General features: G+C 43.7%; 1 long non-coding RNA gene across 1 annotated transcript; it reads left to right on the forward strand.

Moving 5' to 3' along the window:
* The first annotated feature begins 4,794 nt into the window (after positions 1–4,794).
* LOC116078977 lies at positions 4,795–7,744 on the forward strand. The gene is made up of 3 exons (XR_004113695.1): positions 4,795–5,139; positions 6,308–6,395; positions 7,590–7,744. It is a non-coding gene; the product is annotated as an uncharacterized LOC116078977 (long non-coding RNA).
* Positions 7,745–7,946: the final 202 nt, after the last annotated feature.

Genomic DNA, 7,946 nt, shown 5'->3' on the forward strand with positions numbered 1-7,946 from the left:
GACACACATCCCAGGTTCTATTCTGACCACTAGACTAAATGCTGTATTAGTTTCTTTTCTATTGTTGTGCCATTGTGGCCACAGAAGGAAGCGTTCATTTGAGCTCATGGTTCCAGAGGAATAAGAGTGCCTTCCTGTCACAGTAGGGGAGCAAGGAAGCAGAAAGATGTGGTGTTAGGAGCAGCTGAGAGCTCACATCCCTCAAACCACAAAAGGGAAGCAAAGAGGACAAACAGAACAACATGAGTCTTTGAACTCTCAAAGCCTAAAGTCACTGACCTGATACAAAGGAAAACCAAAGAGGATGGCTTTTAATGTCCATTTGTCAAACTAAAGAGCTCATCTGCTCAGTCTTGTCATATCACTCTATTTGTCCTACTGTCAAAGGCCTGACTCCATGAAGAGACCAAGGACGTCTCCCTCATTTCCCCCTTCAGGCTATATTATAAAATGTGTGTATATTTATCAAGAGTTAAAGTAAAACCAGGACCTCAGCATATGGATTTGCTATGCTTCATTAACAATGGAATGCAATGTGGGACAATGTCTGTGTCTAGTCATCCTCCCCATACTTAGTCACTGGAAGGCAGATAAGGACAAGAGAAAGAAACATCTGCAGAGGTCAGTCCCATCGTGACGCTAGGTGAGGACCAGAGCGTCAGGCAGAGAAAACTATCCTGTTTTTCACAGTAGGCTCAGTCAGGGAGAAACAGGTACATTCCAGGCAAGTTCATTTCAGTGGTTCGTGGAGGTTCACTTGAGCATTGGCGACCAGGTTAAGAAACTGGGAAATGGGAAAACCAAATCATAATGCTGGAAAATACAGTGTGACGAACTCGGTTTAAATTATGTACAACAGAGGAGTGGAGAGATGGTTCAACGAGGGAGGGTGCTTGCTGCACAAACATGAGGATCTGAGTTTAGGTGTCTAGTATAATTGTCAAGGCCAGGAGAGCATCTTGCATGCCTGTAACCCAAGAGCTGAGGTAGATGTCAATAGCTCAGCAAAGAATGGTAGTTGAAAAAACCCAGTGCCAACCTCTGACCTTTAAATGTACATTCATGGACAAACACACCTGCACACAACTGAGTGTGTATGCATGGATACACACGCACACACACACACACACACACACAAACACACACACATTTAGACAATAAAACATCAGATCTGAGAGTGGCTTCGGATCCAGGATCTCAGCCACAACACTGAAGACTAGCTACTAAGGGGTCTGCCTCCTCAGTTTGACCTCTCTCCCACGCTAGCTTCTCAGCGTCAGTTTGCCTCAACAGAGGAAGTTTAAGTCTGAAGCTTGAAGCTAGCCATTTTACAAGTAGTGATCAAGCCCCCCAAACCCAAATAATGAATACAAGCTTAACTTGGTGAGTGTGTATTTTTAGAGTGAAGGAATTCCTGCTCTGGGAAACAAAATAAAGCATAGCTCACATTTTGTTAGATACTGCACAGTTCCTTGTGGCTTTATTTTTCCATAAATAAATGGACAATGAGTTCATGTTTGTTTGTTTCTTCTCCCTTGCTTTTCCCTGGGAAGACTAAAGTTTTCTAGATCCCTAGTATAATGTGGGGGAGGGACCATCCTGAGACAGGCATAATGCCTTTTCCAATGTATCCACACTGTATACCCTACCTGCTTGTTTGTCTCTTAGTAGCCATCTTGATGGTCAAATCAACTGACAGTACATGTTGCAGTGCTTATAGTCAAGTAACCCAAGAACACTCACATCAGCAATTCAGTGTTTCAAAAGAGCTGACAAAGTGTTTCCTCTAAGCATTATTGCATGTGAGTCCCAAAAACAACTGTGAAGAGATTGCAATAAGGTGCTGTAAGGGAGAGATCAAGTCAGATAACTTTGATTATAGTACGTTGTGACAATTGGTCCCCTTTATTCTTAGTTGTTATTACTCTCTCTTAGTGCCCACTTCATAAATTTTATCGTAGATGTATGTATCTTGGAAAAGGCACAGTGTATACCAGGTGCTGTGCCATCCAGAACTTCAGTGGCCTCTTGGAAGTTCTTGAAATAGGTTCCTGGGGATACGACAGACAACCATATGGGATGGGTGCTTTCATACCTATGGTTCTGACTTTGTTCAGTCAAGATTTGAGTACATAGATGTCATTGATTCAATTAATGGCTCTTGATGACTGAGCCTGGATCTCTATTCTTGTCACCTTAGGCAGGGAGAGGAGCCAATGTAGTTTACTCTTCAGTTATGGCTGTTAACATTTTATTTTTTTACAATGTAGTAACTCTTCGATTATGGCTATTACTATTCATTTTCTTTTTTTCTGTTTTTGGTGATGGACACTGATACTGAAGCTGTTGCTCTCCCATACAGGTCACCTCATTTACATAAACTCAGCTATGGTTCATAGCAGTCTCTTAGGTGTGTGATGTCCTTATTACTCAAGAAACTCTATAGTCACCAGGATCTTTGAACCCTGAACTAGAGACAAAGACCAAATGTATGCATGTGTGTGAATGTTGAAAGAGGCTAGGATGAAGCAGAGTGTAGTGCATGGAGTTCTAAAGTTCCTATTCTTGGCTTAACACAGACCTCTTGTGAATGTTCAGGAGCTAAGAAATTCAGGTCCACCAGTAGATCTAGGTCCTCAAAGGCAAGGAATCAGGTGTCAGGTGGAAGTTTGAGAGGCAACTAGGCAGGTGCCAGAGCAGGAGAGACAGCTATGACAGGGCCAGAGCAGGAGAGACAGCCATGACAGGGACAGAGCAGGAGAGACAGCCATGACAGGGACAGAGCAGGCAGCTGGACAGGACATAGACACAGAGTGAGGAAGGCCAGACACGGGACTCCAGCAAATCCATGGTAGCTACCAGAGGCATACAGGATCGATCCAGGGATGCTCTGGGAAGAATCCATAGGAACTTAGAAACCTCCTATTTGAAAATCAGATAGGGGCAGGAACATGAAGAGGACATTGCTGCTACAGCAAACTTCACAAGTACCTCTAAGCCTGGTGACTGTGGTGTGTGATCTGGGGACCACTGGTTTTTCTAACTCTAGCTCTGCCACCTGCCTAGTTGCCTCCCAAGTAATTTAGCTTTGTCTTCCTTGACCAAACACATTTCATAACAGGCAGCCTTTCCCTTACTGCTAAGTGGCCTCAGGCACTGAAATATTAAAGGAAGAATGTCGGCTTTCCTAGCTGCTGATGAAATGAAGGTTTTTCAACTGGCTTCATGTAAATGCAAGGTGTTAAATATTAACCAAAACGGGGCTGTTTTTAGCTTTCTCCTTTGCTTACACTTTTTCCTTCCTAAAATACTTTGGCCCTTTGCAAGAAAGTCTTTACTCTGAAAGAGGCCATGTCAGGATAGAGTGGGTAACCTGAGTGTGTAAATAAAACACAAATACAGACAACGTGATGGCTTCAAATAAAAATGTCAGCCTGACAGAACTACCTCAGAGACTTCACAAAAACCCTCAACACTCCCAGCAGAGTTTTAGAACTGGAATCTTTATATTTTCATTTTTAAAAGAAAATAAATTGAGGGTTGTTTTTAATGAAAGTAACACTTATATTGTTTGCTTACAAGGCAAATTCTTAGAAAATGGTCAAGATCTCGAATTCTTTCTGTAATTGGCTTTAACAAATGTACAATTAGCTCAGAGCTTGAGCTGATTCTCTCCCAGGCAGGGAAGAAAGAGGCCTTCTGGCTCCCATGATCTTGGGAGTACATATTTCCTTCATTGTATACATATGTGTATGTGTATGAGTATGCGTATGCATATGCAAATGTATATGTGTATGTGTATTTATGATAAAACTACTAAATTGTGTACTACGCAGGACCTAGAAACACCTATACCTCTAGCTTTTCGGAGCATTACATTGACAAATGATAGTAGTTTGAGAGAAAATTAACACCAGGGGACCAGCACTCATTGGTAACTGTTTTGATACAATTTCAAGAGCTTTGACCTCCCCTGAGGACTTCCTGGGAGGAACCATAGCAAACATCATAAGCAAATCTCATTTGGGCATGACTCGTATCACAAAACCTTTGGGCAAACCTTTGGGCACTGGGCATGCTTGTGCTGTGCAAAGCAGTGTCAACAACAGGACTTAGTAGAGACCCAGACTCTCCACCTCCAGGGTACCTGAGTCACCTTGGGGAAAGAGGATGCACACAGTATCACCCCAGTGACCTTGCAATCTGACTCCATTGGCAGGACCAGCACTGGGGAAACAATACATAGTTTCTCCACTCTTTGTTATTCCAGTGAGTAGTAAAGCTCGAGAGTCATCCCATCCACTTTATTTTTCAAGGTAAAGGTCCCAAAGTGCAGAAAAGTTAATACTTTTCCAGTGTGATAAACTGGAAAGTGGTGGGGCTGGCATCCAATCCCAGATTTTTATATACACACATCTTTTCTCCTTCAGAAAGCATATCTCCATACACCACACAGCTTGAAAGTGGTAGGTTTGGATGATAGCTCCCATGTCTACTGGATTCCTTTCTTGTGACTTTAGTCAGTTCTTCAACATCCATAGCCAAGTTCCCTCGCCCTGGACTTTAGCATCAACGGTAAACTCACATTTGCTGAGCTGTTGGGTAGACTGTTCCTGAAAATGAGAAGCTAGTTCTCTTCAGCTCATGGCTCAGACAAATGGAAATTCCGTCAAAATTCATCGCTAGGACACAAACATTCTTTCTCTACAGGATTCTGTAACCATACACCCAGAAAGATTTGGGAGTGTTACATACTTGCATTTCAAAGTGGCAACTCATGAAATAAGCTTATTGGGTAAATGGAGGCATCCTCTCAACCAGTAAATGGAAGACATCACCTAGATGACTCAGGGAAACTTGACAAAAGAAATGGCTCACACAAAATACGATATTCCGCTATAATAACAAGGCCAAGGAGAAAGAACCACAGAACTGTAACGGAATATGCGTTAGCATGGCTGTACACTGTAAGAAGAGCAAATGCAGTGACTGGCCCTCAGGGTGCTACTCTGGAGGCTTAGGGGAACTGGCATATGTGGAGGTAGTAAAGAACATTTTTTGTATGAGGACTCTAGAACTGTTAAAAGCTTGGTGGTGGCTTCAGAGAAGCCAGATCTCTGAGATACTGTGGAAAATAAGGTAGGGTTTGAATATGGCTTCTTCCCTCCACAGCTCATGAGGATTAATTCCTTCTCCTGTGGTGCTGGGTGGTGGCTGGGGCCTTGTGAGTGGATTGATGTGGTGCTTGTGAGAGTGGGCTAGTAACTGGAAGAACATGTTGTTATAAAGACAGGTGACCCCTGTTCTTTCTTTTCTCTTTGCATGGACATGCTTACACTTGTGCTTTCCAGCACAAGTTGATCAACAGCAAGTCCCCCAGTGGAAGCCAGGAAAGGGATGGCATGCGTGCCCTTGGATTTTCATAAGTTAACATCAGGGGTTCTGGTTGAGCAATGGAAGGCCAGCTAAGACTACACTCATACACACAACACACAACACTTGTATGTATGTGAGTGTGCACGTTCTGTGTGGTAGGTGTGTGTATTCTGAGTGTGTGTTCTATCTGCACATATGATTCTACCAGATCCTCACCAAAGAAGTCCCTAACCATTTACTCAGGCAGTAATAGCACACTGAAGAAGAGGGAATGCCCACTCTATTTGAGGGGTGGGAGAGACAAGGTTCAAACTGACATTGAATCCAGAAATTCAAATCACCTCACCTGAAAAAGTCACATACAAGGGTAACATGCAATAAGGTTCTGACTCAGATCCCTCTTACTACTGGATCCAGACACCAGTAGCTATTCCCCAGTTCTGAATAAATGATAGAAATAAACATAGTAAGTATAAACAAAATTCTTACATTGATTCATTAACCTATAAATTCAGAGTCTGGTAAGAAAAGCAGTGCAGAAGTCCTGGAAGTTTCCCCCTCCTCTAGCCAGGGCTCTATACAACGTTGAACAAATGGCTGGGAAATGGCAGGTCCCTATCACTTCGTGATTTAAAGAAAACAGAGGCAGAAGCTCTGTGAGAACCAGACCAACCATGGGCCATAAGTGTGCTACTGGGAACGTAAGCAAACACTACAGCCAATTGCAGCTGCCATACTGGAAGTGCGGTCTTCATTAGAGGCTCTGGCAAGTGGCATGGCGCTATTGATCTGACGAACACAGTCCTTTCAATACCCATCAAAAAGGCAGACAGAAGCCATTTGCATTCATACGGGGTGAACGGCACAGTACATTCATGGTCTTGCCCCAGAGATATGTTAATTCTCTTGTTCTGTGTCCCTATATTGTCAGAGAGGATGTGGACCATCTGGACATGCTGAAGAGCCACATTAGCCAAGACTGCTGATGCCTCATACGCTGACCCTGACAGTGGAGAGAGGTAAGACACAGGCAGCGCTCTAGGAGAGAAAGAAGCCCTGCAAAGATTAATAGGGCTTGTGCATTTGTTGAGTACTCAGGGTCCCGCGTCTTGGGACAGAACGGGTCATCCTTTTGCTGTACTGACAGCTTCGTGCAGTGTGCACATCCTTTCATGAAAGCAGCATGCTGCTTAGACATCTCTTTGGATGTTAGACTGAGCATAGCACACAATTAGGACTACTGCTCTGACCCATGTATTCTGTGGCACCGAGGTTTGCAGAGGGCTAGTAAAAGAAAGAACCCCAGACCAGAAGTCTACTAAGCAGAGCTACCACTGAGATGCTTGTAGAGGCTCTAGTAGGCACCGTAGGAAACTCAGACTTTTTTATGCATTCTTAGGTCCTTTTTTTTTTTTAAGAAAAACATCTGCAGGACTATTTGCAAAAAAAAAAAAAATGTATACCATTAAAACCACATGTGAATACATACACATACACATGTGAATACATGTGCACACATGAACACATATATACACACACACACAGACACACACAGACACACACACATACACATCAACACTAGAATTGGGTTGCTTCTGATAGAGCCAGACTATCTCACCATGGGACATGAAGTGGCCAGAGTCAGAACCATGTACACTAAGCTAAAGACTACCAAACCATGCTCTGGATTGAACCAGAAAAGCTACAGACAGGACAAGCATCTCTGACACTAGATAGATCCCTATGCCAAATTGCCTCCAGTGTTGAGTTGGTACCTCTCCTCAGCTCATACAGTGTGGTCTCATTCCTCATGAAAATCCTGCACTTAGGGCTGGCGAGATGGCTCAGAGGGTAAGAGCACTGACTGCTCTTCTGAAGGTCCTGAGTTCAAATCCCAGCAACCACATGGTGGCTCACAACCACCGGTAATGAGATCGGACACCCTCTTCCGGTGTGTCTGAAGACAGCTACAGTGAATTACGCTGGAGCGAGAGGGAGCGAGCAGGGCCGGCAGAGGTCCTGAGTTCAATTCCCAACAGCCAAACACATGATTGCTCATGGCCATCTGTACAGCTACAGTGTACTCATACACATAAAATAAATAAAATAAATCTTAGAAGAAAAAAAAAAAGAAAATCCTGCACTTAATACCCAAATGTACTGGACTATCTACATGTGGACTGAAAACAAAAAGTTCTATTTTATCTTTGTAGCCTTGAAAAACCGGAGATCCTCCCAGTGGGCAGAGCTGCTGCTAGTGCTCCCACTCATTCACTTTACGTCGGAAGATAACTAGCCTGGAGTTAGAAGACAAGCAGGCTCACATCCGGTTGGACTGGTTAAGGGCCTGGGAGATGCAACAATGGAAGATGAGACACAGAGACCTGGGGGAATGTGTGTGGTCATATAAGAAGGGGTACTGAGTACTATGGTCTCTGTGTGACATCCTCCACCCACCAGAACCACCACTGTCACAGAAGAGACACTCCCCACGCTGAGAGGGAGATTCACCTGCCTGTAACCACTCACTTACCTCTGCCATAAATTTATTTATGTCAGGCTGTCATAAA

This window comes from Mastomys coucha, unplaced genomic scaffold, assembly GCF_008632895.1.
Source record: "Mastomys coucha isolate ucsf_1 unplaced genomic scaffold, UCSF_Mcou_1 pScaffold5, whole genome shotgun sequence".
Classification (NCBI taxonomy): Eukaryota; Metazoa; Chordata; class Mammalia; order Rodentia; family Muridae; genus Mastomys; species Mastomys coucha.